This window comes from Salvelinus fontinalis, chromosome 39 (assembly GCF_029448725.1).
Source record: "Salvelinus fontinalis isolate EN_2023a chromosome 39, ASM2944872v1, whole genome shotgun sequence".
Classification (NCBI taxonomy): domain Eukaryota; kingdom Metazoa; phylum Chordata; class Actinopteri; order Salmoniformes; family Salmonidae; genus Salvelinus; species Salvelinus fontinalis.
Genome location: NC_074703.1, coordinates 26,339,708 through 26,351,952, shown reverse-complemented (window position 1 = coordinate 26,351,952; position 12,245 = coordinate 26,339,708). Strand labels below are relative to the sequence as shown.

Genomic DNA, 12,245 nt, shown 5'->3' with positions numbered 1-12,245 from the left:
AGTGCATGTGAGTTTAAGACCTGGGGATATGAGAAGATTGAGCCAAACAACCTGACAGCTGTCAGTAGGACCCATTTCAGCCGACACACACACACACACACATGCTCAAAACACACACAGACGTCAATTAGGGTCCAGTATGGAGAGCTGAGCTGTGGAGGATGATTGGGTCTCAGACTCACTCCCTGCAGCCACTGCCAGAACGACACAAAGAAATAGAACACCTGGCAACACACACACACACACACACACACACACACACACACACACACACACACACACACACACACACACACACACACACACACACACACACACACACACACACACACACACTCACAATAGAAACTGCCCTCCACAGGGAAAAAGCACATGACAAGATAGATCCTTAAAAATTGACCGACCAGCTAGAAACTGATGGTTTTGTCCTGACTGGACCAACATAGAGTTCGATCTCAGTTACAATCAATCTGTCAAAGAGAGGGTGTGAGTTTGTCTGAGTGTGTGAGTGTACCAGTTTCTGTCTAAAGTAGAACAGCACTACAATGAAGAATGACCACTGAGAGTGGCTAGAGCCACAGGCAGCGAGAGAGAGGGATGGAGAGAGAAAGAGAGACTAGTAGAGAGAAAGAGGGGATATGAGGGTAGGAAGAGGAGGAGGAAGCACGATAACAACACAACAAAAGACCCAGAAAACAAAAAAAGAGAAGGAAACAGAGGAGAGAGACACAAAGGAGGTACATTCATTAAAACTCATCAGATTGCCTTCCTGTCCTATCAGGCAGCATCAAACCGGCGTGATGCGATCTGGAGGGGGACTACAAAGTGGCTCCGCCGGCCTACAGAAGGGAGGTTTTGATCACACTAATTAAAAGCCATTTTGTTTAAAACAAACAGACACAACTCTAATTGGCTCTCTTCCATAAGAAAGGGAAGATGTTGAAAGTGAAAAAAACGAACTGGGAAGATCAGAGGAACGCTGTCAGGCAGACAAGCTAGCTCACACTCGCAAACTGTCGGAGAGAGAGAGAGGTACATGTACAGACGGACGCATACATACACATGAATACCCAAAACAGGCACACACATGTACAAGGCACACAAACGTTAAAACCGCACACCTCTCACATAGCCACTCTTGATCACACACAGACACACAAACATACACAGACACCAACTCTGACGCGCGTACTGTACAGTACACACCGGCTAGACACTCAGACAGGTACACAAACAAAGGTACACACCACCTCACATACAACAAGCTCATTAAGCACAAAAGAAAGCTGCCGTTATATGGAACATACGGTACAGACATACTGTACAACATTTAAGTCCTAACGTACATACTGTTCACTACATCTTTCTCTCTCTCAAAGTTAAAAACAGCCCGTGAAGTGGCGAAGTGTCAAGCAGTTTCAGATTCCCTCTAAACTACGAGAGCAAAAGCCTTTGATTCTTTAAAGAGGAACCTATCAGCGAAGCACTTGATGAACGCCTTTGCTGTGGGAATAAGATGGTAGCTCGCTCTAGGTGTGGCTGTGGTTGAAGAGCTGAACAGATTTCCCCTTCCTCGCTGGCTCGCTTCAACACTCAGATTGACTTGAACAGAAGTCAGACGCACTGGGAGCTGCAGTGGTGTATTGAGAAGACACTGATCTAGGGTCATTTTCATTTTTACCTCTAATATATAATACGGACAGGGTACACTGATCCGTGATCAGCCACGAGGAGTAGACACTGATCTAAGGTCAGTTGTAAGTTTTTGCATAATGTTGGGATTTGGGAGGGTAAACTGATCCGAGATCTGTGCCTAAGGGTAGAGGCAGTGGGAGCAGCAGTGGAGCCGGCTTTGAGGCCTAAGTGGCATCTTCCTTTTTCACACACACACACACACACACACACACACACACACACACACACACACACACACACACACACACACACACACACACACACACACACACACACACACACACACACACACACACACACACACACACACACACACACACACACACACACACACACACACGTTACACATATATCCATACAAACCCACAGAAAATCCCTATACAGTAGACCAGACAAGATCTACCACACACACAGTGTAGTTCCTCCTCTTGTGAAAACAATGCCATGAATACAGTAGCACTGTAATCATGACACACAAGGCAGAATAAAGCAGACAGAGCATCAGAGTTTATTAAAAATTAAACATCCAATTCACATCATCCAACCTCTATTTTTCTCCTTCCTGCTTTGTGTTCCCTATTCCAGACAAGTGCATTGATTGGATTACAAAAAACACAGAGGCAACTTTAAACACATACACAATACATTCCATTAGAGATTCCCCTGAATACAAATGTTCAGTTATCTATATGATAATAGACCAACACGTCTGGCTCGCCACAATATAAGAGAGACACACAATGTAGCGGCAGCGCCTAAAGACAAAATGATCTGTAATACAATCTGCTCAATAGATTGCCAACCGTCTTCATGTGCAGAGTTGGGCTATGGATCGCGAGACAATAAGCGCCCCCACAACAAAGAAGATGATAGTGTTTTGTTAGCGAGCAGAGACATAGTGCTTGGCAGAGAGAGAGAGAGTGAGAGAGAGAGAGAGAGTTAGAGAAAGAGAGAGAGAGAGAGGGAGAGAGAGAGTTAGAGAGTTAGAGAAAGAGAGAGAGAGAAAGAGAGTTAGAGAAAGAGAGAGAGTTAGAGAAAGAGAGAAAGAGAGAGAGAGTTAGAGAAAGAGCGAGTTAGAGAAAGGGAGAAAGAGAGAGAGAGAGTTAGAGAAAGAGAGAAAGAGAGAGAGAGAGTTAGAGAAAGAGAGAAAGAGAGAGAGTTAGAGAAAGAGAGAGAGAGAGTTAGAGAAAGAGAGAGAGAGAGTTAGAGAAAGAGTGAAAGAGAGAGAGAGAGAGTCAGAGAAAGAGAGAGAGAGTTAGAGAAAGAGAGAAAGAGAGAGAGAGAGTTAGAGAAAGAGAGAGAGAGTTAGAGAAAGAGAGAGAGAGAGCTAGAGAAAGAGAGAAAGAGAGAGCGAGAGTTAGAGAAAGAGAGAGAGAGAGAGAGAGAGAGAGGGAGAAAGTATTGCTATTCAGAGGAGGAAGTGCAGTGAAGGGGAAACACTGTGTGACAGGTAACAGGTAGAGACACAGTCTGTTCCAATGTTCATTCACATATTCATATGGTACAGTGACAATCTGTGACTGAGGTATATGAGTGAGTCATATCTACCGTATGACATCTACTTTATGTCTGTAGAGCTCATGTGAGATGGGAATGGGTGGGAAGAGGCCGAGCAAGCCACTGTGTTTACGTGTGTCCTATGGAATCAGGGCAGTGTGTGTGTGTGTGTGTGTGTGTGTGTGTGTGTGTGTGTGTGTGTGTGTGTGTGTGTGTGTGTGTGTGTGTGTGTGTGTGTGTGTGTGTGTGTGTGTGTGTGTGTGTGTGTGTGTGTGTGTGTGTGTGTGTGTGTGTGTGTGTGTGTGTGTGTGTGTGTGTGTGTGTGTGTGTGTGCGTGCGAGCCTGTTCCTCATGCATTGTACACCCTGACCAACTCACTCCAATCACTATAGAGAAAGGAATTAGCAGAAAGGAGAAAGGAGAGGTGCCAGAAATCACAAAGGAATCACATTTTCTCTTGGCACATATGATGTATTATTAATCCAATTTTACGTGGACCCTTAAATTCGGAGAAAAATCACATGGAGCAAATTAATGAGGTAAACGTAATGATCTGCCATGATCAAAGGCAATCGGTGTTGAGCAAGAATAGCCACCAATTAGTCAAATAAACCCAGGAAAGGGACTAAAATATGCAGCGAGCATCCTGATGAAAAGACAAGGTCAGGGAGAATGGACTAATTTCACAAATGAAACGCTGTGTTTCTGTGGTGGAGACAGGAGACAGGCCCACGTGTGGTTGTTCCGGGGGGGGGGGGGGGGGGGGGGGTAAGAGGGGCGGAGATGGGTCATGTTAGAACCCCCAGGAGTGTTTAGTCTGAGAGAGAAGGTCCCAGAAGAGCAAAGAAACTGGCTATACGTTGATAACAATAAAGAAGCTATCGGAGAATACGGACTGTTTTCTTTGGCACAAGGGAAGTGGTTTCTCTTTGATCTAAGCGAGTGGGCCTCATTTTTGAGGAGTTGATGCACAAAGGACTGCAAAAGTGCTGCTTTGCTGACTTAAAAGGTAGAAGAACAAACTATGAACTAATTTTTGTAGGAGCACGGAGACACTGTATGTGTAACTTTACACACAAATGGAGTAGTCGTACTGTAATTTGGAAGATGACTGAAAAAACATGAGCCTCACACAGACCTTTGTGTAAATAATGGGTTGTTAGAGATGTTATTTTTATTTAACTAGGCAAGTCAGTTAAGAATAAAGTCTTATTTACAATGACGGCCTACACCGGCCAAACCCAGACGACGCTGGGCCAATTGTGCGCCGCCCTATGGGACTCCCAATCACAGCCGGATGTGATACAGCCTGGATTCAAACCAGGGTGTCTGTAGTGACGCCTCTAGCACTGAGATGCAGACCGCTGCACCACTCGGGAGCCCCATTACAAGGTTCCTGTGAGGATTTAAATTTAGGATTCAGACGTGTCAGACCCGTGTTCAGACCCGTCCATCCACTATGAGAGGTTAGAAGATAAGAGACAGAGGACACTTACAAAGCAGGCAGCCATTCAATCTCCAATCCTAAATCATGAGACTGTTATTGTGTCTTGTCAATCACAATATGAAGGCAGGCTACATCAGGCCGGTCATGAGTTCTCAAAAAGCAACAGAGTGAATGAGAGATGAACAGAGTCACTGTTCAAACAGAAGACAGGCTGCGGAATCCCAACTCATCCCATTCCACCAGAGTATAAGGTCAAATCAATTCATAGACTTAACACCGTATACAGAGATATCAACGTTTACCCGATTTAAACACAACCCGCCTTACTTATTTTAATTGTATTGTTATTTGTGAACATATTCAACAGTAGATATTTTTTTCTTCTTCTTAGGGAATGTGTTTCTGTCCCGGTTTACGATTATTAAGCCGCTTTTCTTTCTTATGATGACAGATATTGTAACGACTCACTCACAGAAAAGCATATCTGGAATAAAAGCAGGCACATCTCTCAATTGAATAACAATGGAATACTTTGCGGATCCGTTAAAAAGAAAAGAGAAAAAGTTAGCAGTTCCTTTTATAAATTCTTAATCCTGACCTCAAAAAGGAACTGGGAGTATTTTGGTTGCATTCTATTGGAGTTATTCTCCCTAAGCCTGCCTGTGCGCTGGTAACAGAAGACAATGTTAGGACAAGCCACTTAAGCCCATTAGTCTTATAATTCATATGTCTTGGCAAACGCTATTTAGCCCAGTCCAAAGCTCTGGGGGCTAGCTCTTCTCCCACTGTCTTCTGGCTGGGGCTGAGAGAGAGAGAGAGAGAGAGGGGTGGGTGTGTGTAAGCTCCTCGCTCCAAGGCACTCTGCAGGGAGGCAAAGAAGGAAACAGAAGAAGAGTGACAATAAAGAGGGGAAGGAGAGAAAAGAAAGAGATGATGGAGAGGACTAAGAGAGAGAAGAGAGAGAGAATAGAGGGAGATGAGATGTATCCTCAGTCAAGAGGGAGAATAGAGGGAGAAGAGAGAGAGAATAGAGGGAGATGAGATGTATCCTCAGTCAAGAGGGAGAATAGAGGGAGAAGAGAGAGAGAATAGAGGGAGATGAGATGTATCCTCAGTCAAGAGGGAGAATAGAGGGAGGAGAGAGAGAGAATAGAGGGAGATGAAATGTATCCTCAGTCAAGAGGGAGAATAGAGGGAGAAGAGAGGGAGAATAAAGGGAGATGAGATGTATCCTCAGTCAAGAGGGAGAATAGAGGGAGAAGAGAGAGAGAATATAGGGAGATGAGATGTATCCTCAGTCAGGAGGGAGAATAGAGGGAGAAGAGAAAGAGAATAGAGGGAGATGAGATGTATCCTCAGTCAAAAGGGAGAAGAGGGAGAAGAGAGAGAGAATAGAGGGAGATGAGATGTATCCTCAGTCAAGAGGGAGAATAGAGGGAGAAGGAGATACACTGCGTGGCCAAAAGTATGTGGATACGTGCTCGTTGAACATCTCATTCCAAATTCATGGACATTAATATGGAGTTGGTCCCACTTTGCTGCCATAACAGCCTCCCCTCTTCTGGGAAGGTTTTCTGACTGCGTGGACTTGATTCCATTCAGCCACAAGAGCAATAGTGAGGTCGCGCACTGATGTTAGGTATTTAGGCCTGGCTCACAGTCAGCGTTCCAATTCATTCCAAAGGTGTTCGATGGGGTTGAGGTCAGGGCTCTGTGCAGGCCAATCAAATTCTTCCACACCGGTCTCAACAAACCATTTCTAGACCTCGCTTTGTGCACGGGGGCATTGTCATGCGCAAACTGCTGCCACAAAGTTGGAAGCACAGAATGTAATTGTATGCTGTAGCGTTAAGATTTCCCTTCACTGGAACTAAGGGGCCTAGCCCGAACCATGTTACACAGCCCCAGAACATTATTCCTCCTCCATCAAACTTTACAGTTGGCACTATGCATTGGGGCAGGTAGCGTCTCCTGGCATCCGCCAAACCCAGATTTGACCGTCGGACTGCCAGATGGTGAAGCGTGATTCATCACTCCAGAGAACGAGTTTCCACTGCTCCAGAGTCCAATGCTGGCGAGCTTTACACCACTCCAACCAACGCTTGGCATTGCACAAGGTGATCTTAAGCTTGTGTGCAGCTGCTCGGCCATGGAAACCCATTTCATTAAGCTCCTGACGAACAGTTATTGTGCTGACGTTGCTTCCAGAGGCAGTTTGGAACTTGGTAGTGAGTGTTGCAACCGAGGACTGACGATTTTTAAGTGTTACGGCACTCGGTGGTCCCGTTCTGTGAGCTTGTGTGGCCTACAACTTCGTGGCTGAGCCGCTGTTGCTCCTAGACATTTCCACTTCACAATAACAGCACTTACAGTTGACTGGGGAAGCTCTAGCAGGGCAGAAATTTGAAGAACTGACTTGTTGGAAAGGGGGCATCATATGACAGTGGCACGTTAAAAGTCACTGAGCGCTCCACTACGAGCCATTCTACTGCCAATGTTTGTCTGTGGAGATTGCATGGCGGTGAGCTCGATTTTATACATCTGCCAGCAACGGGTGTGGCTGAAATAGCCGAATCCGCTAATTTTAATGGTTGTCCACATACTTTTGGCCATGTAGTGAAGGATGGAAAGGAGAACTATTCTCCTGCAACCTGCCACATGTTGGGGAATTTGTTCACAGTTTCCTGTCCTGCATGCGGTCAACAACCAGTTAAAAAGGACTACAGAGCAAGAGGAAAAGTACTGTATCTAAGGCCTTTCTACACTACCCCTGACATTTGCTTCCTGCATTGTCAGTGTGAAGCTATAGACTCAGCTCCACTGTGTGTGTCTAGTCAGTTCTATGTTCGCTGTTGTTCTTGCCATCCTCATCAGTACCATTCAGGCTCTGTCATTCACTGCCTGTCAGATTGTCATATCTGTCCTGTCTCTGCCTCACCTGCTTTTGTGTGTACATGTGTGCGTGTGTGTGTGTTTGTGTGTGTGTGTTTGTTTAACTATCTTTGTTGGTACCAGAAGTCCTCCCATGGATAGTAAAACAAGGCAAGTGGGGATTGTGCTGGTCCCCACGAGTTAAAATGCTATTTTAGGCTTAGGGGTTGGGTTTAGGGTTAGGGTTAGGGTTACAATTACGGCTAGGGGTTATGGTTAGGTATAATTTCAGGGTTAGGGTTAGAGGTTTGGGGTTAAGGTTAGGCTTAGGGTTAAGGTTAGGGTAAAAGGTAAAGCGTTAGGGAAAAAAGGATTTGAGGGGAATCAATTATTTAGCCCCCACAAGGATAGCAATATAAAACTGTGTGTGTGTGTGTGTGTGTGTGTGTGTGTGTGTGTGTGTGTGTGTGTGTGTGTGTGTGTGTGTGTGTGTGTGTGTGTGTGTGTGTGTGTGTGTGTGTGTGTGTGTGTGTGTGTGTGTGTGTGTGTGTGTGTGTGTGTGTGTGTGTGTGTGTGTGTGTGTGTGTATGCGTGTATACGGCATGTTGTTTGTGTTCCCGCCCTGTCTGCCCATGGTCGGAAACCAATCCCTGATTGAACAAGGAGATAAGTACAGTCACTGCTACCAACATTGCCCAAAATAACAGCCACTGTACCCACTATATCATATCTGCTACTCATGAGACTGAGGAAATATCAAACCCTCTCAGCAAGGTAATAAACCCTTTTAAACAGTATGATTTACATTGAAACAATAGGCTATATATAAACACGTTAAGAGCATGGACCTCAATTCATTATCTATGTAGATAGGTATTTACATATATTAGTACCACGATATTCAGAACAGAAACATATTCATGTAGCCTGTCTTTTTCCATACAAAGCCATATAAAGATGCTGTATAAAAGCAGTCCTCTCCCAGTCCCAACACACAGTAACTCTCACTAGTGTAACACCAGTGACTTTTATGGCCAGAGTGCTCAGACTCCTCAAATAGTTCCTAAACAAGGGGACAGTACTGCGGCGTCACACAACTCTTTACAAACTATACAGATATCAAAGAACCGATCAGTCACAGAGACACAGGGAGACAGACTAAAGAAATACTGGACGCCATGCATTGTTGATGGTCATTAGAATGGACAGACCAGGATGAACACACGCACACACACACACACACACACACACACACACACACACACACACACACACACACACACACACACACACACACACACACACACACACACACACTTGGACTGGATGCTCAAAGTTATTAGGATGCTTTTTAGGAGAGAACGACTAGGAGAGGAGGAGAGGAAGAAGACAAGAGATAACGAGGAGAGGGGAAAACTGGACTCTCTCAATCCCTATCTGTCATCTCTGAAACAGACCTACGCACCTTCTGTGGAGGAAAGAACTTGTTTGGGGGTGAGAAATTCATCAAAAATGCAACAATGCTGGATTAATAGAATTATAAATATATAATAAGCACAATAATTAACGGTGTCCTCATAATGCATAATGTAGGATATATTTCAGAGTTGATTTGATCAGACTTGTATTCTTTGGTAAAACTGTATATTGGTAAACCTTTGTTTATTAGTGGTTTAATACTTACTCAATTTGCCATGTCAATTTAAGTAACACAAACCAAACTCAGATAATCATTTTTGCCATCATTGGTTGCTACTAAAAGGGTGAAATAAAACTCAGAGTGAAAAGTTGTCCATCATCTGGTAGCCTACTTGTACGTGTGCTTTATCAAATATGAAATAACACGTGAATGTGAAAAAGTTTCAGAATAGAATAGAATTGAATATGAAGACCTTGCCATGCATCTGGAGCAACCAGAGTTGCTCAGGTTTGCAGCTGCTCTGAAATAACATATTGACACACACAGGTACTGACTGACCATGCTGACACACAGGTAAGAGGTCAACTGTTTCTCTGTCTGTGTAATATCTGCTTCTGAGACCTGTATGTAGCCACTCCGGAGGTAAACTATTCAGAAGAGTTGGGGAGTTATGATAGGATGAAACGCGTTCTAATCCCAAAAGGCTTTATTGAATCGACAATCACTAACGGAGAGAGAGGATCTTAAAACAGCACCGGGAACTCCATGCACAGCCGGTAAACGTTGTAACGACAACAGGAGAGTACCACGCCACAGCTCCCTTCCTTCCTCCATCCATCCTCGCGCGCAATAAGCGATCACGGAAAAACCTCCCCGGTCTATCATTTTAAAGTTCAATCTGTTTGCCATCACTTACCGGGTCTCGGTGATGGCGTCTTCCTCGTGTCTCGATGTCGGATCGGTCGCTGTGTGTAGGGGTAATGTGTGTGTGTCGCTCTCTCTCTATTCTTATTATCTCTCCTGTCTCTCTTTCTCAAGGACGAGGTGAAATCCGTGCTCTGGTCATCCGGCGGCTTCACAGACAAAACCAACACGCAAGAGCAAAATACAAAAGGCAAGGAAGGGACAGAAGGGAGAAGTCAATTTGTTTAGTGGCACTGAGAAAAAAAAAATAACTGTCACATATGGAGGCGGGTTAAAACTGGAGATTTGTTATATAATAGTGGCCAAGGCTATAAATCAAACTGTAGGCTAGAACCACAGCTTTAAATTGTCTCTGTAGCCCTGCGTGCGCTCTCAGTTCAAAGGTGTGTTTTCCTGTGCACGGAAGCCAACGGTGTTAATACCACAGTATGGCGCAGAAGAGGCTAGGGGCGATAGGCAGCAGAGCATAGAAAATGTGCTTCAAATGTTGTCAAAAACTCTCATGTTCGTTCCTGTCCAATTCGCTTTCACAGCTCAAGAGATGGGCCTTTCACGTCGCAGTTCTGTCAGACAAGGAGCAAAGCGCAACTCGGGGGCACTTTTCTATTCCAAAGTTAGCCCCTATGAGAGAATTTCCCTCACTGTGCTGAGAAGTTGGAGAGAGGGGGATGAGAAGGGGGTGCAAATGTGTCAAGTAACGGGATGTCTAAATTTAGTGACCGCATAAGTCAGGTTTGACACACTTTATTATTTATTCTCTCTCTGCCTGTATGTCATCAGCTGCTCTGCACTAGCAGCTCGCCCCGGCTACTAGCGGGCCGACCTAAAAAATAACAACTCGGTCGAGGGTCAATTAGCCCATGTCATCTAACATGTTTTAGATGGGTAAATTAGTCTAGCCAGCTATCTAAACATGTAGTAATCATGGTCGAATTATGGCCGCGAACAAAGGGCACGTGACCAGGGGCCCTGACCTCCAGGGGGCCCCCATTGATTTTGTTAGTCACTCTCACTTAGATATCATTAACATGGCATAAGTCTTTTCAAAGTGTATACAATTACAGAAAATTAGCTGTAAAACTGAAAAAAATGTCTCTCCACCCAATGGCAAAATTTGTAAAATTAAAACTACAACTTTTGTTTCTCTCCGCCATCAAGCTGGGGGGAGGGCACTAAAATGTTCTGCCCTGGAGGTGGGGGGGCCACACAAAATGTTGCTTAGGTCCCACAAAAAGCTAGGGTAGGCCCTGAGAGAACAGTCAGTTGTTTTGTTGGTACCCAGGTGTTAATCACCGTTGGCGCACACGTCTCCCCGATAATGAGCCGGTGTTTCCCGCCACTCCACTGAGCGTTCTAATTCACCTGTCACATCTGCTAAGCCTCTTCCGTTTGCCACGACGGTGCCTGCCTGCTCAGATGTCTCCATTACACAACTGTGTGGGTGCGTGCGTCCTTGCACATTTGTATGTAGTCTAAATATACAAATAGCCTAATAAGCTATAGCCTACACATGGTACCACTACATTTGGACAATATGTTAATGTTTTAAAACCTACAAAGAAGATGACTGTTATTGTTGAATTGCTAGGTGGTCTGGGTAGACCGACCAGTATTTTTGGCTAGCATTCCACGGAGTTACAAGGAGTGGAATGTTAGCTAAAAAGACTGTTACCCAGACTAGTGTAAGAGAACAAGGATATTTCTCATTTTCAAGAAAGAATTCTGAACACTTATAATTTTCAATAGCTGCCTTTGAAGTTTTATAGGCAATTTCGTTGGTCATTGGTGGTTATGCTCTTCAGCCTTTTTTTTCATGTAATAATTCATTCTAGCCCACAACTGAAAAATCATATTTCATGGAACTTCTGGACTTTATTGAATGAAGTAAAATAGTTATTTTTGGTCTACATATTTTTTTTAAGAAACCCTTCTTCTCCACCAAATGTCTACCCCTGGCCCTTGCAGCTTTTCTTTGCTATTGTTCAACTGACACACACACACACACACACACACACACACACACACACACACACACACACACACACACACACACACACACACACACACACACACACACACACACACACACACCACCCTGGGCAGAACATGTTTCTCTCACAACTTTGACATGGGGCTGTCTTTTATCCTCCATGTTTCCCAGCGTCTCTGTGCTCCTCCAGATCCCCCGGGTTCCGCTGCTACCCACCCCAGCCAAATGACACCCCGCTGGGGCTACAGCAGAGGTCTCTCCCCGAACAGACGGCTCTACATCCACAGGTCGGTTTGAAGAGCGAGTCTATCAAAACCAACAGGCCAAGTCCTCTATATGTAATTGCAAAATAAATAGAGCCTCAAGTAGGCCTAGTGCCAAATGAAATGTGAATGTAATGT

The 12,245-nt window shown here is 44.7% G+C and overlaps 1 protein-coding gene across 1 annotated transcript in view; it reads right to left on the bottom strand.

Annotated features, from left to right (window-relative positions):
* LOC129838793 (uncharacterized) overlaps positions 1-10,235 on the bottom strand; it is a 193,523-nt gene extending 183,288 nt beyond the window's left edge. The window contains exon 1 of the mRNA XM_055905969.1: positions 9,847-10,235. The gene's annotated coding sequence lies outside the window, so the exon portion shown is untranslated. The remainder of the gene's footprint in view (positions 1-9,846) is intronic.
* Between the last annotated feature and the right edge of the window lie 2,010 nt (positions 10,236-12,245).